Source organism: Protopterus annectens, chromosome 2.part1, assembly GCF_019279795.1.
Source record: "Protopterus annectens isolate FY-2018-M chromosome 2.part1, PAN1.0, whole genome shotgun sequence".
NCBI classification, from domain to species: Eukaryota; Metazoa; Chordata; order Ceratodontiformes; family Protopteridae; genus Protopterus; species Protopterus annectens.
In genome coordinates this window covers 142,296,711-142,324,352 of record NC_056729.1, presented here as the reverse complement: position 1 = coordinate 142,324,352, position 27,642 = coordinate 142,296,711, and positions in this window count along the sequence as shown.

Genomic DNA, 27,642 nt, shown 5'->3' with positions numbered 1-27,642 from the left:
CCACAGGTAGTGCAGGTGCAGAGCCATTTACCTGTCAGATGTTGCTTCTGTTGGCATTTAAAGTCTTTCAGATTGCAGACAGTTCTTAAGTGATGTGGGATGATACTCCAGCTACTAACAATGCAGTGTGAATACAGGGATTGTGCTACATTGCTGTTAGGTTTAGATATAGAGAGTAATGATTTGTCAGTTGAGTGTAGAGGTCTCTTAGTAATATAAGAATGAATGATGGAAGGAAGAGATGGGAATTTTTCTGGGTGTGCAGTAGTATGAAGGCTGTAATTAAGTGTGAGAACAATAGAGAATCATTTAGTTTGAGACAGTTTCATTGTTTTAGAAAGAGGCAGTGATGTGATCTATATTGTGGCTGGTTGTGAATTTGACTACTTTATTGTAGCATTTGGCTGACAGAGAGGAGAAGAGATTGGTTAGGATAGAAAGGCATATAATAGGGTGGGGAGTAAAAATGAAGGGGTTATGTTTTGTTTAGCAGTGCCAGTGTGATAGTGGTTTACTCTATAGAGGCTAGCTTTAGGTGTGCCTTTTCTATGGCTGGCTGTCTATAATTATACCTAGTAGTTTAATGTGGGATGCCAGTTTTATACTGGCCTTTTTGGATGACTGTATAATAAAGATAGATTTCTGGTAGAAAAGAGAGTTGGGAGGTCAATAAACTACTGGCCAGCCAGTGTTGAATTGCTCAGTTTGGGTTACCTGGGATAGCTCTGTTGAGCAAGAGCTGGACATAAAACTAATCAACCTGTCAAACAAGAGCTAAGAATTACTACACTGAATGTGGGTTCACTGACAGTATAACGCTTGGAAGTGAAAGACATGATGGTAAGGAAATCTTATGTGTCAAGGAGACAAGATGGAAGGGCAATGCAGCAAAGCCACTTGACTTGAAATCCAAAGTCTATTACTCAGGAGGACAGACTAGAAATGTTTTGCAAATTGTGGTGAGGGAAAGGCTTCAAAAGACAGTGATGTGCGTCATCAATTAGTAACAAACTTATGGCAATCAAACTTAACAGTAGTGCAGTGTTCATAATATCAGATAGTGCCCCACAGCAGGGTTGTGATATTGAGGAAAAGAGTACATTCAGACAGCAGATACAGGACTTAGTAATGCAGGATTTGGTGTTGATAATGGGTGATCTGAATGCACACATCTGGACAGGCAGAACAGTATATCAGGACTCCCAGTGTCCACATGGGTGTGGCAATAGGAATAAAAATATAAAGCCATTCTAGACTTCTATCTGGAAAATTGCCTGATGGTGGTCAGCACATGGTTTAGCAGGAAAGACTGTCAAAAGATCACATATACAAGAGGGCAACATACAACTCAAGTAGACTTCCTTCTAGTAAAGAAAGGGCACTGAGGTAGAATCAGTGATTGCAAAGTCAGCCCCAGTGAAACAGTTGGTCAACAACATAAACCATTGGTTGGCACAATCAGTTGCAAGCAGTGGTCAGAGATGGCTCTAAGGTCAACATAGGCAAGGTTGAAGAGCTGAAATTTAACTGAAGAGGAAACACAGGAGTTCAGGGAATTACTCAGGGCTCTTAAAACCATAAGAAGAGAGGAAGTACGTGGAGTTGAAGAAGAATGTAAGCACCTCAAAACAGTATTTGTGAGGACTGTAGAACAGATATGTGGCTGAGCAACGTATGAAATAAGGTACACAAGGACAGTTAGTGGTGGAATGCAGAAGTCAAGGGAGTCATCAAAAGAAAAAAGAAATACAGGAAACAGTGACAGATAGAAAAGATAGACCAGGCTAGGATGGAATACTGGTTGGCTAATAAAGAGGATAAGAGATGAGTTGCAATAGCAAAGAACAAGGCATCAGAGGCATTCTACCAGCTTCTAGAAACTAGCTTCATAGATGGAGCAAAGAAACTCTATCTGGTTGTGAGGTAAAGACAGAACGATAAAGAAGACAGTCAAATACCCTTCACCCTTCATAAGGGATGCCAGCAACAACCTGCTCACCAACTGACAGCACATCAAAGGCAGATGGAAAGAGCTACTTCCAGCAGCTTCTAAATGAAGAAAACCCCACAGAAGCTGTACTGCCCCAGACACAGCTGGACAGATCATCATCCACCTATCAGGATGGGTGAGACAGCATCTGTCAGACCATCCCACCATCTCTCCTTGACTCCTCCAGTGAAAGTCAACTAGTCCATCTCCAGTAATCTGAGCTAAAGTCAGGGCTTTATCCTTCAGTATCACAGAACCAAAAGGTCTAATATTGAACAAAAATATGAGCCCCTTCCTTCCTTCCAGAGATGTATCTCTGAATTATCTTTTTTATGGTTCACTTTGTTTGCTATATTTCTTTCTAAACTACCAGGTTCTAGAATTTCAGAGCCCCTTTGTTGTCATTTTGTAAAATGTCTAGTCCTTATATAACTTAAGCAGTACCTTTCTGCATTACTTATCCCTCTCTCCTCTGCCATCCCTTGCTGCTAGAAGTTAGCTATACTTGTACTTTGAAACTCTCCATCCTCTAACCTTAGACAAATGTCATGTCTCCTTCCCCTTAATAAACTGCTTGACAAACCAGTTACAAATTCACAAAGTTAAGAAAAAAAGACTTTGGGTCAGATTTCAAAAGAGATGCTGTCAGTGTAAGTCTGCTTTGATTCCAAAAGACTTGTTATCAGAGTAAGTGACTTACTTCAGTATAAGGTCTGTCTATAAATAAGCTCACAGCAGGAGCCAGGTTCCAAAATATCTGCTCTCAGCCTATTCTTAGTGTAAGTGGTCATGTTCACTGAAAGCAAGTGTTTCAGAATCAGGCCCTTTTTCTTTTATATTTTATTCCTTGCCTTGAAAACAGCATTGGTGCACTTTCAACAGTATTAGACATACACAAATCATATTTCAAATTATGCTTACACTTTACTAAAATTTTAGTGATATCCAATTGTTCCAGACTATTGAAAAATAAAGGTACAGTGGTGCATGACCTAAACTACCATCTCTAATGAAAGACCTTAAATGAGGGGTATATTTTCCTGCATTCTGCAGCATTCTGTCTCTTTTTGTCTAAAATCCCTTTCAAATTCCCTATTATTCTATGCATATTCAATGTCATATCTAGCAGTTCCATAAATATTACATGATCCATGGTGTTTGCAGAAATTCTAAAACCTGTCAGATTCCTATGTTGGCAACTAGCAGATAACTGGTTATTGAAGCTCATTGCATCTGGAAAAAAGTCATACATACAAAGTCATCAGAGTCCTTACAAAGCATCACATATACAAATTAAATAACCACACCAAAATGTGAACATTAAAATCTAAATTAATATTTGATTCCTTTATATGTGATGGAAATTGCACCAGCTTCTCATAAATCCCCGTACAGGTGAAAAAATTATTAATAAATCCATACTACACCACAACATAGTCACTGAATTTCTCTTGTTAATAATGCAGTTACTATTACATTTAAATATAAATGTATTACTATAACTTAGTGCTGTATGGTAACTCATGACTATGTAACTGATAAAAAAATATGTCTCCAAATCGAGTATACCTAGCTATATTCCCCTCATATTTTAATAACACCTTATAAAATTCTGTGTCATACCCTTCCCAGAAAGTGATGTCATGACTCCTAAACTATTTCACATGGTGTGACTATAAAAGCTTCTTATATTCAAAGTTACAAGAATCTAGGTCTTGATAATCTGAACAGCTGTAATGTTTTAAGAAATCTCCAGTGCCAAAAAAATGGCAGAAGTTGTTAATTAGTTACACAAAGTAGACTCTACATAGTTGGAGAAAGGTTCCGTAATCATGAGCCTTAATGATACAGAGGATATAAAGACTAAGTTATTGATTAATTGATTAATTGGTTGATTGATTGATTGATTGATTGATTGATTGATTGACACCTGATTACCAGGAAAGTCCGACTGAGTAGGAGCCCATTTTTCAGAGGGGGCCCAGGGAGAAAAGCTTCAAAGTATTACAAAACATTCTAAGAACAATAATTTTGCAGTCTATAAAAATAATACAAAAATGCTGCAGTTTAAATAATTATACCAAAATAGACTGATCTACTTTGAATAATTGAAAATCCAAAATAAATGCCAAATTCAGTAAGTATTCACAGGGTAAGTAAATACTTGCCCAACACTACAGTATAACACAACGATTTATCTAAAAACCCACCTAGTGGGGGGCTATGCACCCCCACTGCCCTAACTATATATATATATATATATATATATATATATATATATATATATATATACATATATATATATATATATCTATATATATATATATATATATATATATATATATATATATATATATATATATATATATATATATATATATATATATATATATATACATATATATATATATATATATGTATATATATATATATATATATATATATATATATATATATATATACAACTCCAGGATCGCACTGTAGTGGAGAAAAGGGCATCCCCACACTGGGGAAGTGTTTGCTTACCCTGGGAATACTTACTTGATTCAGCATTTTCATTTTCATGATTCTCGTTTCTGCCTTTTCGTCTTCTGCATTTTCAATTTTTGATTATACAAATTAGACCCAAATAGACATAATATGAAAACATTGGATAAGGATAGATGTAAGTTATATGACAATGATTTAATTGTTAAAGAAATTTTAGCCAGTATATAGAGAAAGTAAAGGTAAGTTAGTATAATACAAGCAGGAATTGCACTATTAAGTGAGAAAAGAAACAGGCTTAGGTTATATTTATTGAGAAACCCATGGGAGAGGAATTGATAAAAGTAGGAAAGTGAGTGAAGAAGGGAGATCAAGGAGGTGTAAGGTATGAAATAGGATTTGTTCATATTTAGAGATATAGTTTATCCTGGTGTTGAGTGTTTTGAAGGATGGGGATGAGGGTAGTGACTTCATGGCTACAGATAAGGAGTTCCAGGCCTTAGCAATATGTTACAAGTACAGACAATACCCAACAGATTTGATAGATTTGTGGACAGACAGGAGTTTTTGGTCACTGGATCATAATGACAGACTGTGAACATAGTTGTGTATAATGTTATTTTGTCCCAGATGAGCAGATGGACTGTGGATAATTTTACAGAAGGTAAGACGCTGTGCATATGTTAGTAGATAGGGCACTACTAATCAATTTATGCTTTTTAGTGCTATTAGTGGTGAGTTCTGAAAGGGGTATTTGCTGCAAATTTAGCAACTTTGTTATAGCATTGTTCAAGTTTTGTTTTTTTGTAATGCCTGAAGGTTAGTAAGGATGGAAACACCATAAAGACGTGTAGGGAAGAGATAAGTAGTGCAAACGTAGTTTTTGTTGCATTCGTGAGAATGCTTTTGGATCTGTAAAGCATCCTTAGTTTTTGATGAGTTTTTCTTAATGCAATTTTGTATATGCAGGCTGAATTTAAGATTATCATCCACTACAATCCCTAATAATTTGCTATGAGAAGTGACTTTAATGGTTGTATTATCAAGAGAGAGGATTATAAATTATGATTTTTTTGCAAGAGGGGTATATGAGGAAAAAGTAATTTTTTTTAGGGTTGAGCATGAGTTGTGAATTACAAAGCCATGCTTCAGTCACTAGTAAAGCTTATTGAGCATTTTTTCTGAGATGTGCCATGTTGTCAGATGTGCAACTGAGTGTGGAGTCATCTGTGTACTGGGGGAGGCTTGTGTGGATGTGCTGTGGGTGTTGGAGAGAATGTTAAAGAGGAGGAAACCAAAGATAGAGTTTTGTGATACACAGGAGGTAATTTAAAGGTATGGAGAGAGGGTGGAGTGCCATTTTACTGACTGATACCTACTGGGCAGGTAGCTCTTGAATCATAAAAGTGTAGGCTGAGAGAGACCTAATGAGGACATTTGAAGTAAAAGTTTGCTATGAAAAAAATGTGTCAACGGCTTTAAAGACTAGAAATAAGGGCAAGACTGGTCTGCCATTATCTCTGGCTTTATTCACAGTATTCACAGTAGGTTAGAAGTGTGGTGATAGTAACATGGGAAGGACAGAAGCCATGTTGTGTGGCAGATAGGAGTTATTCCTGCAGGAGGTTTTAGCAATTGTTTTTGAATAACATTTTCAAGTATTTTGGAGAGATAAGATTGCTATAGGTCTAAAGTTAGTAGTGTCTATTGATTTTCATCCTTCATGCAGAGGGATAATGTGGTGTGTGACTTTTTCCAAAAACAAGGAACATAGGATTCTTGGAATGACCTATTTATAAGGAGTGAAACAGGATTGAGAATGTTATCAGCTGCAATTTTAAGGTACTTACTTGGAAGGTCATCAGCTGAAGGTGATCATGGTTTGAGTTTGTTTTAGAGAAGTTTTGTATAGGATGCAAGCACACATTTGAAGGTGAAAGTGGATGTGGTGATGTGTAGCTGCGGGGCATGGTTAGGGTTAGATGTTGGGAATCCTTGCTAAGAGATGCTGTACCGTCTAAGAAATAAGAGCTGAATTGTATTGTGGTTTCAAATGATAAGTTATTGGGAGAAGGAGTAGGGTTGAATTTATGGCTGAACTGCAAGATTTCTTTAATAGCTGTGCAGATTTTTTTAGGGTTGTGCTCACTATTCTGAAAGTGATTATAGTACAGTTTTTGTCTTCGCTACTTTGCTTTCTACTATGATTAAAAAGCACTCTGAAGTTTCACGGTATTGTGGTGCTTTACATTTTTGCCATTCTTTCCATGCTTTTTCTCTATCTTGCATTTTACTCTTTTTGGGTAGCCAAATGCATTATGTGTTTTTACTTTCTTCCTTCTAGGAGGTGCAAAGCTATTTAGGATATTCAGGAAAGTTGTATTAAATTCATTTACAACATCTGAGAGGAGTATTTTTTGGAAGTTCCACTTAATAACTGATAGGTCAGTAATGATTATTTCTGGGTTACACTTGGAAAGGCTGCATGTTTGTTATATAAGCGTGCTATTTAAGTGGATATGTGCGATGTCTATTTGTATAGATTGGGAGATGATCATTGAGGCAGTTAGACATAGTACCTGTGGGGGTGTATTTGCCAGGGTCTAATACTAAGATCCTGTCTAATAGGGAATTTGATGTCATGCTATAATGTGCAGGGCTATTAATTATGTAAAACCACTCTAGATGTAGAGGAGTTAGGGCTTATGTCCAACCAAATGGCATTCAACTCTACCAGAAGTATTTATTCTTGTGGAATTGTTATGGATATCCAATGCAGACTATCTACCAGTATAGCTGTAATGTTACCAGGAGGGATGTACAGGACATTAATACGTATTTGCTTATGATTATTTAATGAACAGTAATACATATTTGTTTATAAGTGTCTAATGGACAATAATACATATTTGTTTATAATTGTTTAATTTCAGGAAAGTAATAAGAAGCTCTGGTGAATTGAATTTTGGTATTGGTTTGTTTTAAGTTGAAATGTGGTAGTTGGAAATTGTTAAAGGAATGCCACCACCCTTCCTCTTTATACAGTCATTATGGATGATATTTTAGATAGGAGGTGTAATTGAAGAGTTGTTTATGGTAGGTTTAAGCCAAGTTTCAGTTACAGTAAAAATATCAGGCTTATGTATTGCAATCCAGGCATGTAGTTCAACAATTTTATTTCTTATGCTTCTAACATTTATGGCAGCAAAAGTTAGATTACTGCAGATGGGGGGTTGGGGGTTGACCACTGTAGGGATTTGATTACTTTGTGGAAGGGGATTGTCTTGATGTCAGTTGTGATAGATGGGGGCCAAGATTAGGGTGAATGCCTCCTCCTAAAAGGATTTTGGTATATTGTGGTATAATTGATAATTACTTTTGGAGTGTATTTTTCCACTTAATTTTGTTTTGGTTTGAGTTGAAATGGAGTTAATCAGTCTATATTTGGATTAATGGTATGGGACATTATTAAATAGGTTTGGTGCAATATGTGAAGAATGCAGAAAGGAAGCACAAATAGGTTGTCAGAACAGAGTTGTAGAGATGTTGAGAGCTATTATAGAGCCATGGTAGGATGAGAGATAGCCCAATAGCAAGGGATGAATAGAGGATAACCTGAGGAGTGGGATGAATAAGTAAAGGGATCTGTGTGTTATAACTGGCAGGTAGTGGGGAAGTCCGGATTAAGAAGGAAAAAGAAATTGCAGGATAGAAGGATATTTAGTGGTGGTGGAGTCTGAAAGGTTATTGAAGGTAGGTAAGCAAGAAGTACTTTCTATAAAGGAAGAGAGTTAGGTTGTCCCTATAACTTCTCTGCAGTGTAGGGAATAGAGTGATTTAAAAGGCTAGAGTATAAGGCTGCAGTTAAAATAGGAAGAAGTGAGAGTTTTTTTGTGAAAAATAGAAAATACAATGTAGAATAGATAGTAGATGTTAGGGAGGAGTGTGTCTATGAATGAATATAGTGCAAAGCAGTATGGGAGAGAGGTAGTTCAGAATGGTGCTAAAAGATTAACTGGCATTTTGGAATTAGGGAAAAAGAAGCTGGACTGTTTGCATGATAGCAGTGTGGTTCTTTGGGAGGGATAAGGAATTACAGTCACAAGTGAAATGTGTATATAGGAAGTATAATAGTAGAGTAAGAATGGATGGGTGGGAATTGGTAGTAGGGTAGTGTAGGGGAGTGAAACAAAGCCAAGCTTAGATAGAGAGCTGTATAGAGCAAGATATAACATAACACTAGACTGATAAGCACAATATCTCATTAACAACAATGCAGTGTGAAATGTTGCACCTATTACTACCTACACACATTCTTGCATTCCAGAGTATTTTCTGAAAAATCTATTTAAAAACCATAATGTAATCAAGGCTTTTCAACTGTAGCACATCCTAGATTAACAATCTTAGTTTCATTTTATTAATAAATCACTTCCCTTTCTATTACTGCCTGTTATAAGCTGGTAAGTCACTTAGTTAAAATGTCAGACCCAAAAAGGGATGGATGCCACAAGGAGCTATGGTTGTTAAGTGAAAGTATACAAAAAGCTGCTCAAGGCTTGAATGAGATATAAAACCATCACTTAGTAAGCATTCATGAGATTAACCGGTATATCAAAAGAGTGTTTTATATATATTTATGTATAGATATATATACCAAAACAACAACTAAAAGGTTATTAAAACATTTACGTATTATATGCAGTTTGCAAATAATTCCATATGAAAATGTTTACTCCTTAATATAGACTCACACACTCTGTAATAATACCATTTTAGAGCATTTCTCACAATACTACATGGTTAAAACATAATGACAGAACTGCTAGAAACCTTTATTGTCTTAATCTGATAGCATTCATAAGAATCATAGAATCATTGTACATTACAAGGCAATTGACTCTCATGACCATTAATGTGCTGCCAGTGCCCAAACTAGGCTGCCCCCCCCCCTTTTCAAGGAATTCTAGGTCTGTCAATCATTGGGTAAATTTGGAAGTACTCAATGAATCATCAAGATCCTCTGTGAAGGATGATATTGTATCACATTTCTTAATTTAGTGAGGTATGGGAGATAACTTTGTGATGAGTTTCTCCATTGCATTTTATTTTTCTGTTGGAAAAGATTTAGGTATCTTTATTTTGGTATTTGTGGATCTACTAGATTTGTGGAGATATAACAGATTCAGTACAAATGTGTCCCTAATGCCAAGAAAGGCAAGGTAGAGATCTCCTCTCATGAGTTTATAAGATGTTGAAGAAAAAAAAAGTGCTTCCAGTCTTTCTTGATAGACAAGATCCCTTAAGCCTGTGATCTTCATGTTAAGAATACTTTGGGTTTTTCAAGTTGCTTGATCTGCCTGGTGTGGTACATTCCAAAGGGGGTATTGCACTCAGTAATTGGCCTAGTCTGTGCTAAATATAAGGGAACAAAGACGTTTCTAGAGCTGAACAATATTCTTACTATTAACAACTAACTATGCTTTGCAGAAGGATTTCCTGACTACTGAACTAAGATGATGATTGAAAGGGGAGGAATTATCCAACCCTTGAACCAAGGTCCCTATCAATACTTTCATTTTGAAGTGGTATCGTCTATGCTGTTTGTTGAGGAGAGGAGTTGCTTAACAAATGTGACAATATTGCACTTGTTTGCAAAATATTTTAGCCATTTTTAGAATACCCGGAAATTACTACTGTACATTTGTGCTGAAGGTTTTGTGTGTTCGATGAAGACTTGACAATGTATAACATTTTGCAGGCATCTGCACATGTAATTATCCAGATGTCTTATATTCTATTCTGAAGATCTGAAAAGTAAATAAACAGTAGCATGCCAGGGCAGAGCCCTGGGGTATAGCAGTCATAGCCTTCAGGCTTTCTGATCAGGCAGCTGCCAATCACGCTGTATGGATCCTGGTCTTAACTAGTTTCCTATCCATCTGACCACACACGGATCTATTTCTCAAGTGTTAAGCTTATTTAAATGACAGCATGGGAGATGGTATAAGAAGCCTTAGACAGGTCAAGACACACAACGTGAAGAGTATGACCATTATTGGCAATCTGTGCATCTCTCTCAAAGAAATTGATCAAATTCAAAAAGCAAGCTCCACACTTGACAAAGCCAAGCTACTATGGGGAAAAGCTAGAGAAATTGTTCATACTGTAGTTAATAAGGTAAGTTAGAATACATTCCATAGCTTTGTAAATGACACTCCTCAGGCTGTTGGCTCCATAATTTCTAGAGTCTATTGTAGGGCCACTCATGAGAAGTTGCATCATTACTCCAGTGTGCCAAACGTACGGGACATAATCGGTACTTAAATTTAGACTGAACAGTTTCAGGAGTGGTTCTACCAAAGCATATTAAACAACCACATTTTTTTGTCAGGCCCCATAGTTTTGGTCTTAAAAAGCATCATCAGCACATGTTCCTTGGTGTAAATGGGGGGCATAATGGATTCCAGGAAGTGAGCACTATATATGGATATATATGAGGTAAAAATCTGCACTGTATTTATTTGCAGGTATATTTACGTTGTTTGGTGGGTAAGAATAGATTGCACCATTTTGAATAAGTCTGGACTAATGCTGAGTGTTAGGTTGACAAAAAACGTCATCAGAAGCCTTTTGCATTTTGCACCAGCTGTTGCTCTCTTGTTATCTTTGTTCCAATATGCTGTAAAAGTAGATTTATGGCATTATTAGAGCAATAATCTAATTAAGTGCATTCATATTTGGCCAAGATTTCACAGCCTTATAGGAGCAAGGAAAAATGTCACTGACACTGATTTCTCTCTAGACCTCCACAGAAAAGGGGTTTCTGGGCAGTTGAACTATAAGTATACCTAGCATTCACTTTCTTTTACATGTGAACTATTACCATCTCCAAAACTTGTTTCTCAGTAAACAATGCAATTATATAAGAGTGCAAGGAATATTACATCTAATAATAGTATAACTTTTTTCGTGATGACAGACACAGAAAAGTTTGCAGCTGTTTTCATTACTGCTTTTAAACATAACAAACTTAAACAAGAATCTTGATTAAGAATTGTGATTATTAACAGGCAATACATTTTCTGCACTAGAAGTACTGAGAATGAGGAACAACAAATTGTGAGCATTGTAATGCATTGCCAATGAAAGAAAGTGATTGTTTGGTATGCTTAAAAGTTTATAGCCCACAAAAAGATTTTCCCATGAAAACCCAGACTTTGGGGAGAAGCCTCATATCCAAAAGCTGAATGTTTAATATGTTAGATTTTGTAACAAATTCATATTTGCAGTGATTTCACTTATTTTATGACCTGATTATGCAGAAATCTTAGATGAAAATGTACCCAGTCATTACACTAAAGGTCCTAATGTATTGCTTGCCTGGTGTTTACTACCTTCTTGTAAAGGTAGTGGATAGTCAGTTTTAAAACTACACATGAAAGTACGGCCCTTCCTCTTCAGATTAATGCATTTTCTTTCTGGTTTAAGCTATTTCTTTTTGGGTGGTGACGGTTCACATTCTGGAACACACAGATAAATATTACATGCATGATACAGTTTTTCAAGACTGAAACAGATTTTAATGGTCTGCACTCCTACCAAAATCAATTTTTCTCCATAATGAAGTGTTTATTTTGTTTAATCCAAAATTGCCAAAAAGTTATTTTATGTTCAGGTCTTCCAAATTTATTCACTTCCTCTGTGTCTAGCATAGGCTCTTGTTTTATTTCTTTTGGCTTTCCTTCACTCAGTACTGTGTTCATTCCCATTTTGTCTGTCTTTACTAATATTGTGCATAGTTTATGCTATAAACCCACCTTACCATCTGTGCAGAACACCTGGTGATTTGACACACCACTGAACCATCTCTACCATGCAATCCTCACTACAGAATGATATTTCACTATGTTGGGACTGATGTTTTTAAAAACACTTGGAAATTAACACCATAAAGACATATACCGATGACTCTTGTACCAGCTAACAGTATGTGAAATCTGCACACCTTAGTAGTTTACAGCTCTCTTAATGATAGCTATGTCCCAAGTTCCATATTATAAGAACCTCTGAATCTCTCTTTACCATGTTAGCTTCACTTATCATCACAATCTGCATTTTTTGAACATTCTGAAACAGCTGCATCATTACACGTGAAGCCAGAGCTGCTCTAAGTTAATCTACTCATCACTGAGTACAATGTGGCTGAATGCACAAGTTGGCACATTAAATTAGTCAAGAAGTCTAATTTGTCAAGAAACAAGTAACCATGTGCAGCTTGGTAAAGAAGCTGAATGAAACAAGTATCTCTCATGTTTCGGGGAGTCCATGCTGGTCATTGTGTGCATGCCCTAAGAGGGGGATTGTGCATGCTCTGAAAGGTAGAAAACACTGAAAGAAAAGTGGGAGGGGGAACTACCTACAGGGCATAAGTGACAGTAAGGTGTAAAATGAAATTTCTCACCTCCAAAGTGCCATAGTATGAGTAACAGATTTTGTACCTTAGATCAGTAATGATTACTGACAATCATATCACAAATGTAACAGCATTTTGAGGACAGTCCATCATATTGTTTACTTTATGGTCACTGACATCAAGCAGATGGTTATTTTTTTTTTCCTAAATCTGGTTAATGTTCACAGGTGTGACTGTACAACAGTATAGTTTTTTAATGGATCTTTTTGGTATACACCCCAGCTAAATGCATTTGTTCCCATAATTTTCTGGTAGACCTCATTACAGCCATAGGTAATATTTGCTTGTCTTCTTCCATCACTATATGTGTATAATTTATATACATACATGGAGCGAGAGAGAGGGAAAGAGAATTATCTTTGCTAACTGTAAGACTATTTTTATTTTTACATCATTGTACCTTCTATGTGATATATCCATAACCTTCTACGTGATATATCCATAACCTTCTATGAGATATATCCATGCCCCCTATGCATGATGTCTCTACACCTCAGTCATGGCTCAGTCATGGCTCAAGTAGTCCAGATTTATGCTTATGCAGAATCCTTTATAGACAAATTCTATGCAGCTATCCCGCTTCTACTTCTTCTTCTTCTTCTTTCGGCTTTTTCTGGTTAGGGGTCTCCACAGCAGATCACCGTCTGCTCATGATTGGCAGTAGAGTTTTTACAGAGTTGAGTTGCCAACCCAGCACCCAAACTTCCACAGAAGGCACACACATGCACACACTCACACCTAGGGCCAATTTAGTGTGTCCAATCCACCTACAGCATGTCTTCGGGATGTGGGAGGAAACCGGAGCACCCGGAGGAAACCCACGCGACCACAGGGAGGACATGCAGACTCCGCACAGAAGGCACCCCAGCCGAGGATTGAACTGGAGAACCTCTTGCTGTGAGGCGATGCAGCTATCCCACTATGAAGTCAAATTTAAAAATAAACCATTCTGGTGGAACCTCAATATAAACTGACTCTATAACAAAAGAAAAAAAATAACTGCATGCAAAAATAAGTTTAACTCTTGTGATAACAAAACTGCTCTTGCTAAAATTATTAGAGAGCCCCAGACCCTGATTATGGATGCATAGCAAGGGTAGGACAAAGGGGGCAGCTACCTAGAGTGCATCCTTAGGGGACATGGTTGGGAGGTGCAATTCCTGCATTATTACTGTACCGACAAGCCAACTGCAACAAATGCTGTGAAAATGAAGGTCTGGGGGGGAGTGGATCTGGTCTGTAGTGCTAGACTAAAGCACTGAACCTTTTTTTTGTTTGCTCTTCAATGAGATGCTGAGGAGGTGGAGAGGAGGATGAGATCTGGCTTGAAGTGTCAAGCTGAGGAAGTAGACTTTTTTTTTTCCTTTTTTCTGCTCTTCACTTAAAGAGCTGAGGGGTAAAATGTGGGGAACAAACCTTTTTTTTTTTCTTTTCACCTGAAGAGATAAGGAGGTGGGGTGCCAGATCAGGAACTGCACCGGCTGCTAGATGAGCCATGTACAACTCTACCAGGCTAAATTGATCAAAACTAAATATGACATAAAAATAGCTACCACAGTGATACATAACCGCAGGCCTTTCTCTCATTGTGTTAGAAACCTTAGAAACAATGCCCAGCACTGTACAGGGCTAACAGTAAGTTATATTGTTAACTTGGATCCAGAGGACATAGTCATAAATTTAGCGCAAACCCTTCTTCCCTCCTATATTTACAGATCACATACCCATATGCAAACCCCAACTCAAATCTCCTAAGAACAGCTCCACAAGGTATTATCCAAGGCCAAAAGCACTACTTCTATGGGATGGGATAGCATGCCAAGACTCCTACTGGCCAGCCTGAAACAGGGCTTGACAGACCCCTTACAGAGGCTGTTTAATATCAGCCTCTAAACAGGTTCATGCTGGATGAATTGTGGACAGTAGCTGCCATCCCCTTGCACAAAGGTGGGGTGTTAATGGACCTGGGTAATTATTGACCCATTTGACCAGTGTAATCTCTTAGGCTATGGAAAGGGTCTTGACAGAATTAATAACTAAGGAAGAGATAACCAACAACCTCTTGAATCCAGTGAGTTTGGTTGCATCAAGTGCATACACTGTATAACTAACCTTATTGACTTTTTCAGAATTGCCACTGAAGCTATGCATGATGGCAAGTCAGCATAGAATGAATATATTGACTTCACAAGGGTGTTTGACTCCATCCCGCACTGAGATATCATACATAAACTTCACCAGCTATATGGAAATCCCTGTGTAACTGACTGCATAGCAAGTCAACTCATAAAGAGCACATAGGAAGTTAGGGCACATAGCTCTACACCCTCCATAAAACTGTCATTATCAGTGTACCCCATGGTTCAGTCCTTGTACACCACCTCTTTCACATTAACTTCTTAGAGGTCAAAGCAAAAGTTAAGGGCTTATAGCTGACCATGACTGCAGATGACCGTAAACTTGATGCCATCATTAACTCCTCAGATGACACCAAGATACCCCAAGAAGGCCTTTCCCAAATAAATAGCTGGTGTTAAAAACAAGGAATGAAACTAAATTCTGAGAAATGTATAATAATTTCCTTTGGCAATCATGGTTTTCTGTGAAACTGTCTCATTAGCAATGCCTCATGACAGTTAATTCTGCAGTTAGGGATCTGGGAACCTGTATAGACTATGAATTGTCCTTTGATTACCATATGTCCACTATCGTAAGTCCTTTTTTGTTACACAGCTTATATTGAAAAGTATGATGTCCATTTCCAAGTATGTAATCATTCCACTGTACTCAACTTGTATTAGGCTGATCATTGTGTATAATGCCCCTTTACCTGGCTAAATGCTAGAAAAAATGCAATTCTTTTTCGCTAAAAAAGTCAAGGGCCTAAATCATAAAAACTATGGAGATCATCTCAAAGTCTTGCTCCTCTACTCATTGTCACACTGGCTGATATGAGACAATCTCGCCTTGTGTACAAAGCCTCAACAGACCTTATCCTTTCTGATTTATTATACAACCACATGTCCAAAGGTCATACGCACACCCATTCAAGGGATCTCAATCCTTTTGCAACATAAATAGGACACGTTAGAGAGATGGGTATATCACAAAGAATACCACTTCTGTAGAACCATCTTGTACTCTAAATAAAGCAAAGTACTTTGCTTACTCTATTCAAACTAATTTGGATGAATTAATAGGAAACTCTCCCCTAGATTATCTCCCATGTCCCTCATGGATAGGGACAAGTAAATGTTCCATCATATCTTTTTTTTGACTTACTTTGTGTTATTCATATGCAAAATAAAAGAGCCAAAAAACTACCATGGGAATGTAAGGTTAGGCTCACAGATCAACAGCCTAGTAAGGACTTGTGAATTTGTCAACCTATCATTGTGGTGCAGAACATTAAGGATATTAGCAGTGGATAACTTTTACCTGTAGTCCAGGTATCGATTCCCTTAACCTATTTTCACTTACCTTTTGAGTTTTTTAAAGTTGTTTCAAGTTTCAACTTTGTTACTTAAGAAGCTAACTTGTGAGTGTTTCTGCCATTTCACACTGAGCTAATTGGAGGAAGGGCACTGAGCAAACTGATCTGTGATATATAACATTAAGTATCCTGTTTTTTTTTTGCTTATTTTTTACGAGTTATTTATAGCACTTTTATTGTCTGCTGCATACTTTTCTAGCTAGTTTCACTGTGTGTGAGGTATTAACTAGAAATTTTCTACAATTGTTAAGCATCTGGTTGGGTTTGTGTCTTCTGATTTTTGTTTTCCACCCTCCCAGTCTAGTGTCATTACCTCATTCTACCTAACACAGGGAGAACATTTGAGAAGGCCAACCCACTTAGTTTCTTGAATTATATTCTGCTCGTCCTTCCACCCTTTCCACTTTACAAAAAAAATTAAATTCTAAGCTTGTTTCCTGCCTTTCTTGTAAGTCGTCTAGTCCAGATACAGATTTGCGTATCCAGGACTGTTTGTAAGTTTCTGAGACCCCAAGCCTTTCTGTGTTGGAGGGAAGCCTTTTAGCTTATCAGTGGGAGTAATAAGCACTAGGTAGCTTATCTAAAAAAAAAAAAAAAAAACACTTTATGCATCGCCGCTTAGCTAGGGTTAAAGTATTCCGGCACCATAAAGTGTGCTCTTCGAATTTTCCCTTAGAACTAGCCAGTTTTAGTTTTAGCAATCAAATCTGTTTCTTTGAACTCAGCACTTGTTCAGAACTTATTATAAGGACGAAATAAGCTACAAATTACTACAGCACTCAACTTTCCTCACTTGTCTAGAGGAAAACAGTTTTTAGTATTTAATAAATAAGCACCTATCCAGGCATGTCTAAGGGTCAGCTCCCGGTGGTTTCTCCTGTCTACCTGATGAATCTGAGCATCTTGGGGCAATGCAGCAATTGCCTCATGTACACAGACAACCTTCTCCTCCTACTACCCAACACTACAACCTGTGAGAGATGCACTTATATAGCCAAAGTGGAAGCAAAGCTCTTGTCACCCAAGACTGGACTAGACAGTCAAGAGAAGGTAAACACTTGCACTACACCACACTCATCACATAGTCTTTCAAAACCTACAGCACCAAAACACACACATAGAAACACAAAACACACACCTACATTCACAGAGGCTCTCAATAAAAATCTGCTCAAGCAACAGGGACCTCCAAAGCAAAACGCAAGCAACCTCCACCCCCCCAAACACAACTCAAAAGACACATAGCCCGCAAACTCAGTGTGCCGCTCAACCACAGCCAATAAGGCATAACAACATACCCAACACTCTAGTCATAGGTGACTCTATAGTCAGGCACACTGATGTTCCACTCACCAGGCTAAACAAGGAGAAAATTACTGTCAGCTGTCTGTCGGGTGTCAGGATCTGCCACATAATGCACGCAGTCAGGTCACTCCACAACATGTACAAATATGACTCTGTCATTGTCCATGTTGGTGTGAATGACCTGAGACGTACCTCCCTGGACTACATGAAAAGAGACATGGAAGAGCTTTCTGATCTTGTAGCCCAGGTAGGTATGACCCTAGCCCTGAGTAGCATCCTGCCATCTCCCAGAATGACACCACAGTTCAAGGACAAAATTATTGACTTCAAAAATTGGCTAAGTTTCTGGTGTCATTCTAAGGGGATCCAGTATCTGTCTGCCTGGGATGACATGAGCGACAGACCACAATGCTTTGCCAGAGATGGCCTGCACCTATCGCCCTTGAGATTCCAGATACTGGCTATGGCCCTTGCCACCCCTATAGTGCCTTTTTTAGGCAAGGTTCAAATGACAAATTCACCACCATAACAGGTACAAGCAAGCAAAATCTGAGGGTAATGCTACTCAATGCTAGAAGTCTAAACCTCAAAATGCACTCACTCGAGGAGAACATCGACATCTGTGCAGTGACAGAGACCTGGTTCAAGGCTTTAAAGAGCACCCTGCATTACTAGGCTATACTTCATACCACACCTTTTGGCCACCTAACCTGGACCAAAACACTAAAGGTGGAGGTGTGTCCATATTCATTAAGGATATCCATACCTCCAGGCTAGTTGCTCAACATAATGCATCCGAGATTATCCAAGTGCAACCAACTCTGGGCAAGACCACAATCCAAATTGTAACTTGTTACAGATCACCCACCATGCCCCAGGATTCCCACTCCTCATTTCTTGACACACTAGAAAATATTAGGGTACAACCTAACACCCTAATAATGGGCAATTTCAACTACCCCACCATTAACTGGGAAAACTACTCATGTACCAACTCTTTTGTTCAACGTTGTCTGGAATTCATAAATTCCAACACCTTGGATCATCTTATCCATACCCCCACCAGAGGCAGCAATATCCTAGACCTGGTCCTTACCAACATGGACAACCAGTGCTCCACACCAGAGGTCAGTTCCTTGTTGGTCAGATCCGACCACAAGTTAATCAACCTAGACATCCACATACCGTCCCCACTCCCCATTAGGGAAACCACCATAAAATTTTCTCCAAAGCCAACTTCACGCTTCTTAATACAAAAATGGCAAACGTCACGACAACCATGCAGATGGACAATAGAGGTACAACTGCTGAATTCTACACAAATGCACTTTATAAGCACTTACATGAGTGCATGATTGTGCAATCCCTAACCGAACCAAGATGCTATCCTCCAAAAAAAGAAAGCCAATCTGGTGGTCCCCTGCCATAAACAAACTCTACAACAGAAGAAAGAACCTGTTGCAAAAAAGAGTAAAATCCCATTATTGGAGGAACTCCCTGGTAAGCCTCAGTAAGAAGTGGAGCTCCCCCATAAAATCCTCCAAAGCTAGTTATGAAAACAAAATCGCCACTGATTCTAAAGACAACCACAAAGCATTCTATAGCTATGTCAAGAATCTCAATGGCAACACTCAGATCTGCTCTGAGTTACAACACAATGGCACTAAATATACAGAACCAACTGATATTACCAACATCCTGGCAGATAGGTTCAGTGCTAACTTCCCCCCCCCCTCTCACCCCCTAAGGGGCCCATCTCTATACCGGAAAAATGCAAAGTTCCTGTAATTATGGCTGCACAGGTAAAAACCACACTCTCCAAAGCCAAGAACACAGCATCCATGGGACCTGACAACATCCCAGGCTGCATTCTATATGAACTACCGAACGAACTGGCACCCCACCTAAGTACCATGTTTAATCATAGCCTTACCTCAGGTTTTGTGCCCACTGAATGGTGCACAGCGACAGTCATCCCACTCCACAAAGGGGGAGCCACCATGGACCCTGGGAACTACCGCCCTATTAGCCTGACGAGCCTGGTCTGCAAGGCTATGGAACGTATCATCATGGAACTTCTCATCCAGGAAAAAAAGAGGTCATTGTTCCCTTCTACTCGTCACTCATTAGACCCATTATAGAATACAGTGCCCCTTTTGGTATGTACCTCACAAGACATCTACAACAACTGGAAAGGCCACAGAAATACCTCACAAAGAGGATTACTGGGCTCAAACAGATGCCCTAAGCAGACCATCTCAAAAAACTCCATCTTTACTCCATTGCATATCACCTACTCAGGGGCGATCTCTGCCTAACATACAAAGCTATGTCAAACCCAGAGCTGTTGGACATGCTCCACTTAAAGAAATCCCAATCCCTCCAACTACATGCTCTAGGGGCCTAAACCTTGTCACAACAATAAACAGAACATGCTGGAGGGATAGATTCCTGTCCCAGAGACTTCCCATACTCTGGAACAAACTACCTATCTGTATCAAACAAAGCTCCTCATTAACACACTTCAAGAAAAATCTTGATGATTGGATGGGTGATTAGGAAATTCACCCCCGGGGATCACCTCTGTGGCTCTGCTCGACAGGGGCACAGGAAAATAATTTTATTGGGTGGCAAAAGCCAGGGTACCTTTTTGGCTAGGCTTATATAGGCCCTAGGGCCGATAGCCTAGTACCAACCTATGAACCTATGAAGTATAATGTTTCTGTTAATATAGTTTGACCACTTTTATATGAATGTAAATTTGCCTAAGTCACAAGTGATAATTCAATAAAGTTGCTTCAAAAAACTTGAATATCAGAACATCACACTTAAGAACTGTTTGTAAAGAAAAGGTCAGCTTTTCTACTGTGTGTCTATTCTAGTTTCTTGAATAGATCATCTGCCTCACCAACCTCTGGCCAGAAAATATACTGATTGGGGAGAGCAACAGCATGTGAGATTACATAATAGTATAGCTACATAATGTATAAGCTGCAGAATCAACACACTTCCAGGGGACAGTGTCTTCTGGGTGAAATAAAAATATGAGTCTGTCTCCTGTTATGAATTCTAACAAACTCTCAAGGTTCAGATTAAAACTCCACATTCCTAAATGAAAAACTACCTGTAACTGCAGATGCCAGGTTAAGCATATAATAGTAGTCCCTTCAAGTTATTCCATACCTTTAACACAGTCCTGAAGTGCTGGAAATATGACATTCAACTTGAACTTTCTGTACTTTGACTTTATTTGTCCTGCTTTCGCACCATGTACTTACTAGTTTGCTTCACCTGCCTACAAGCAAGTACCTTTGTTGCATGCTATGAACCTTTACTGCAGTTTGCAGTCTGATCTCACTGTTACATTTTTTTCATTTACACCCCCCTTTCACTTATTTATCTCGCTTCCCCTGTATCCTCAGAATTAACATCTTACAGACATCCCTCAAACTTTAAGTTGCATACCATCTTTCCTAATCACCTGACTGAATGCCTTCACAGTTATGCCTCATGTTCTTTCTTCTTGTGTAATCATATCAGACTATAAATGACATGTTTGCTGCTCTCTATCTTCCTCATTCTCACTCTATGCCTATTTTCATTAATCATTCTTACAGCAGATACCATGAAGTTTTACTACAGTTCATTAAAATCACCCCAGCCTTCAATTCAGCAAAGAATGAAACCATATAATACTCCCTCCACTTTCATCTTGGGTCTATTCTGGAAGGCACACCTCAAATAACAGCTGTCCTTTTGTTTTGAGTTATGGCTTAACTTTGTCTGAATGTTTTAATATTGCTTTATTAAATATCCTTTTATTTATGCATAATTAGGTGATGGCTACTTTTCCTGCTGTATCTATTTTACTGATATGTAGCTTTTTTTCTTTTCTTTTTTTTTTGCCTCTGACCTGCCTCTTGCCTGAGTTGTTGCTAATGGGTGTCTCTTTTGAATCATTTCACGTACTAAGCCTTCAGGAATATCATTGATCCAGTTACGTTCAGCCTGCTTACTGCCGCTTTGGTTTTTCAGTGGTCTCTCTGCAATTACAGTTCATGATTTTAGTATTTGTGCTTATAGCTTTGTCAATAAGTTCCTCTGTGGATTGTTTATACTGATAGCATTTATTAAGTTTACAAGACAGATTTAGTACAGTCTGTTGCTCTCATTTTTACACGTTATTGCACTATTTATTAGTTTTATGTTGTGTTGTTGCTTCAGTTGTTTGTTATATACTCGTGTATCTTTACTTCTTGCTTTTTACTCATTGCCTGTATAATCTGTTAATTCGTTCCAATATGTGTGTTTTGGATCTTGTAACAGCAGTTTATAGCATGACCTTTGCTTATGGCTGAAGTCGCAGTTTAAACTCATCCATTGGGCTAATTTGTTTTCCCATTTAGCAAATGTTTAACCAAATAAACTTACAAACAAAAGTTCAAGAAGACTCAGAAGGGTAGCAATTTTTAATTAAAAGTTCATACATGGTAACACAATAAAGTAAGAGACTTTGCCCAGTAATGCTTATCTGGAGACTACTAAATGAAGTTCACTACCATATTTCTAAATCTATATGAGCTTCAGCAAAGATTGATACAAGTACATGGAGAGACTGAGACAAGCTGCTATGGCCATAGATTCCTTATTATATGTATGGTTTGTTTAAAGATTCAAATTCTTTTGCACAGTGCATTAAATTTTATGTTAAGCTGAAGCTTTATATCTCACACTAGGAATATGACAGCTAGCTAATCTGCGCCCAACTGATAATTGAGTTCTGTATTTGCTTCAGCATCGGCGCCTTTTTTTTTTACTTTGTGCATGGGGTCAGGGTGTTTCCATTTACACTGTAGTACTCAGACTTCTTTTACGTTTTTAATCAGTCCATCAAGAACTATCTTGCTGAAGCTTGCTTCAGTGAGCTGAAACAGAGAATAGGCCTTGACAATGATGTATATAAGATATTCTAAGTTAGTTACATCAGTTAAAGCAGTGGAGATGATGCAGCTTCTTTCAAGAGATGGGTTGGGTGAGGTGGCTTTGCCTCTATGTGAGACCTTTTACATCACAAGCCCATTCATTATGGTCTTGGTCAAACTGGCTTACTTCATTGAGATAGTCCTTGTACAGCTGAATCATGTCCCTTGTTTTATGCATGAGATGTAATGACACTGAATCCTTTTACAGTACATAATACCTTATTTGTTATACACACAGAAGAATGCATTGCATTCATTAATAGAACAGACATATGTGGGATTTGGGCTTCAATTCTGTCTTCTGTATACTGCTTCTGTAGAAACTCTGTGTTTTCCCTTGCTACAGGTGCATTTTTCATGTACTACAGTCTGATCGCACTACCAAAAAGCATGTATATGGGCTACTCCAAACTGTTTGTGAGCATCACAGTTAACATTTACCCTTACCCCTGATGCTTACTTTGTGATTAAAAGGAGTCCATTAAAGGCAAATTCAAAAGTCTAATCCGCACTAGTAGCCCTATTATTAACCAACCTAAAAATAAGACATTGCAGTCAAAAAGCCAGCAGTTTGTCATAAAGTGATAAGGTGCTGGCTATGTTGCAGGTGATTCAAGCTCCATTAGAGACTCTGACACCTGTAAAAGCCAGCAGGGGATGATTAGTGTGAATAGCTGTCTCGTCCAGCCAGGGATAGGAAGATGGCTCTGGTTTGCCACATGGGTGACACCTATTATAGACAGTAGTGTTTGAGTCTGCTAAGCTAGTGCTCTCCCACTGGACTCACACTATTAGCTAAGTGGAAATTAGCTGGCAGAGGCAAGCTTCCTCTCAGAAGACAGCAATAATGGAACTTGTGAAAACTGCGGAGAGGGGAAGGAGTCCTTATGGGGGTATGGTTATATTTCCTTGCAGAACCAGCAAGCTGACCCATTCCCTCAGAATTTAGCTGAAGAATGCAGGGTCATTTGGGATTCTTGGACAGGAATGAATGGATGGTAGGGGGTCTTACTCCTGGAATGAATGAGTTATTTGGCTGGAATGAATGAGTTATTTGGGTGTAGATAAAGGAACAACCAGGTGAAGTACTACAGAAAGCTCAAAAAAAAAAAAGCAACAAACAAATATAATCCCAGGTGCATGAATATTTAATACTGCATTGATATTGGGGCATACAAAATCTTTAAATACTTAAACAAAGCTTCTGATTTGTATTCCAGTCAAAGGGATAATCTAAGTGAGACCTGGTAAACATGTCTAGCAAGTGGCTTCACTAGAAGGTCTTGCAGTTTATTTCAGAGGATTATGGCTATGGGTCATTAATGACCTTCTTTCTGAGTTTGACTACCTCCCTTAATTTTTACTTTTAAACCTTTTGACTCTTAGCAAAATACCTAACAAGTTATTGATTTCAGGCATTCAAAAATGTGTGAAAAAGATCAGTTCCGGGCAGACCACTAAAGTAATAATCATATAATATATGCCTGGCACATGTTAAAATAAAGCATACTCATTTTTGTCCACCACTGAGAGAGTACATCAAGGAAGGCAGTGTACAAGAAAAAAAAGATAGAAAAAAACAAGAATGAGACGTCAGTACTTTTACTTTTTTCTCATGAGCTTGGCACTGATGGATAAAAGTATGTAGCAGCTAATACTGAGCATAACCTGAGTGCTTAAAGTGAGACTGATGTTTAAACGTATGTAACAGCTAATGCTTAGCATTACCTGAGTGCTTAAAGTGAGCACCCAGGCACCTTTCTCTTTTGTGTGCATTAGCTGGTTTTACTTCATATGCAAATTGTAAAGCAGTATCTGCTAAAAGACTTGGGTCATAGTTTACAAATATCATTTCACTTAACATGCAGGTATAACACTTCATCCTCACGTGATATGCAGGTAAAGTCATATGTTCTTCGTGTTTCACTGTTGCAGTCATCACAGTTGGGTTATCTGCTTGCAGTAGCCCTCAGTCAGCCTGATTAACAAAGTCTTGGGTCCTGCATCGGTTGCTGTCCCTTCTTCCGTGACGTCATGTCGTCAGGGGTATAAAACATGCAGCCGATGCCATTACGTCAGTCTTTCTTGCCGTGTGGTGCCCGAAGCAGAAGCAGTTCACAAGTGCTGGTCGGCCGACTCCTGAAATTTTTGTTTTTGAGTTTCAGAACCGAAGTCTTCAACTAAAAGCGAAGTACCCCGTTGGGGAAACTTTTTCTAGCTCTAAACTGATGTCAGTAAAAGTAAATAATTGCATTACTTGTGGAAAGTAAATACCCCATAAAGATTTTCATTCGTACTCTATTCCTTGCCTAGGCTCTGACCATGACGTACCTCGCTTTCGGTTTTGTGCCTTATTTAAACCACAAACTATCCGTCATTGGTATATTTCCCTTCTAAATATTTTGGTGCTCGGTTAAATTATCCTGATATGTCTTCGGTAAGCCATACGACTACCGACATTCCGAAAAAACGCAAAGATAAAGACAGAGACAGGCCATCTAGGTCCAAAGCTGCTGACTACGCTTCTCCTAAGACAGTCGCCAGTTTGACGGTACTCAGTGAGGTACTTTCGCAGCCCCTGATACCCACTACTTCAGATTCGCAGGCCTCTACTCAGACCCATTTGGAGTCCGGTATGCCGCGAGATGCTTCAGCTGTGGAAACTGCGGATGTCTCTACCTTGAATGGGTCCAGAGCCTCTGTGCAGGCACCAAATTCTGAGGGTGTATTCAGGCCTACTGACTTGCATATTAAACCGATGCCATCTTCTTCTTCAAGGCCTAAAACTCGAACCATGCCTAGAAAACTGACGCCCAGACCACATGTTTAGGCCTCTGTGCCTAAAAAACAAATGATAAGAATGGCTGAAGACCTTATTACTTTAATCAGGGAAAGCCAGCCTTCCCCCTCTAAGAGACCTAGGACTGAGTTTGCTTATGATACTTCTGACTAGGATTCTGAAATTTCTGTTTCCTCTGATGACCAGGATTTACCTGTATCTACCTATGAGGATTCTGATGCTAAGGACTCTATTCCCTCTGCTTTTCCCCCAGAGGACTTCTCTTTTGTTGAAACCTTGGATACTCTCAGAGAGGATTTTTGTTGGGAAAGTCAGGATTTCTCTGATTCTAAAAAGAGGCTTAGGGATTTCTTACTACTGCCCCAGCACAGACCTTAGCCATACCTCCCACACTAGACATTGTTGATGATGCCTTTTCGGAATCTAGCTTGGCCCCTGACTCTTTACCTCCTGCTCCCAGAAGACCTGATGGATATTACAGGGTCCCTGACTCTCACAAGTTCCTTTTTAAAAATCCTACTGCGGATCCAGAGACCATTTCACAGGGACCCAAGGCCATTAAAGCTACTACTGCAAAAAATTCTACCCCCTCTTATAGAGACACCAGGGTGCTGAATAAATGGGGTAAGAAGGTATACACTTCAGCAACTTTGGCCATTAGGGCCTTAACATGCCAGTTTCATATGTTAAAGTATCAGCAGCATATTATTGGATTGCTTAAACAGAAAATGATGTTGATTCCTGATTGTGCTGAAAATAAGGATTTACAGGATTTACTGCATTCAGCTGAACAAGTTGGAAAACATACTTTGTAATGTGGTTTTGATTCACTAGAGGCATCTTGCAGGGCTGCTGTAACTGGGTTTGTACTTAGAAGGCATGCTTGACTCAAGGAGCAATTCTTGCCAGATCATGTTAAAGCGAAATTACTGGATGCTCCCTTAAACCAGGACCGCCTGTTTGGCAACAAGGCAGAAGAAGTTCTTAAAAAGATGGAGGAAAAAGCTAAATCTATGCAAACTGTTAAAGATTTATTACAAGTACAACCACCAAGGTTTAGTAGGCATTGGCCTTCCAAGAACTGTTTTTTTTCTGCCTCCTCCAGACCTTCTCAGTCCAAACCCAGATCCAGCAGAGCTCCCCCAGGCTTCAGTCCCAGGGTACGCATAGGACTAAACAGTGGGGGGTCTCCACTTCCAAATCTGAGAGTAATAAAACTCCCCCCTATGGTAAACTGTCTCAATGACTTATTTTTAAAACTTCCAAGCACTTCTCAACTGACTGCCCCTTTTGGGGGGGGGGTTGCTTTTCATGCAAAGAACTGTGAACTCATTACCCAGGACAAATGGGTTTTAAATATAGTGTCCCGGGGATACAGATTTCACTTCCACATGTTACCAACACCAAGCGGATGGCCAGATCTATCCCCAAATCACTGGGCAGAGGCTAAAAAGCAAGTACTTTCTCTCTTAAGCATGGGGGCTATTCAATTGATACCAGAAGAGGAAAAGGGACAAGGTTTCTAATCGAGACTTTTTCTGGTAACCAGAAAAGACAGTTCATGGCATCCTATCCTGGACCTGTCTACTCTAAATACCTTTTAGGTGATTCCAAAATTCAAGATGCTGACTCTTCACCAGTTGCTCCCTATGCTAGGCAAAGATGCCTGGTTGGCAACACTAGATTTAAAGGAAGCATACCTGTACATCCCAATCAGGAAATCTTGCAGAAAATACTTACATTTCAAAGCAGGCTACATGCACTATCAGTTCTCTGCACTACCCTTTGGCTTATCTACTGCACCCAGGATATTCACAAAGTGCCTAGCTCCAGTCATTGCATTTTGCAGGCAAAGAAATATTCAAATATACCCATACCTGGACGATTGTCTAATTCAGGCAGAAAGCCAGGACATACTTTTGAATCATCTGGCTTTTGTATAAAGAGTGCTAACTTGTCTGGGGTACACCATAAATAGGTTCATAGGTTCATACTAGGCTATCTGCCCTAGGGCATTTATAAGCCTAGCCAGAGTGTGTTTGGCTTTCACCACCCATTTTAAATTAATTTTGCTATGCCCTTTTTCGAGGTTAGTATACTGTGCCTCTG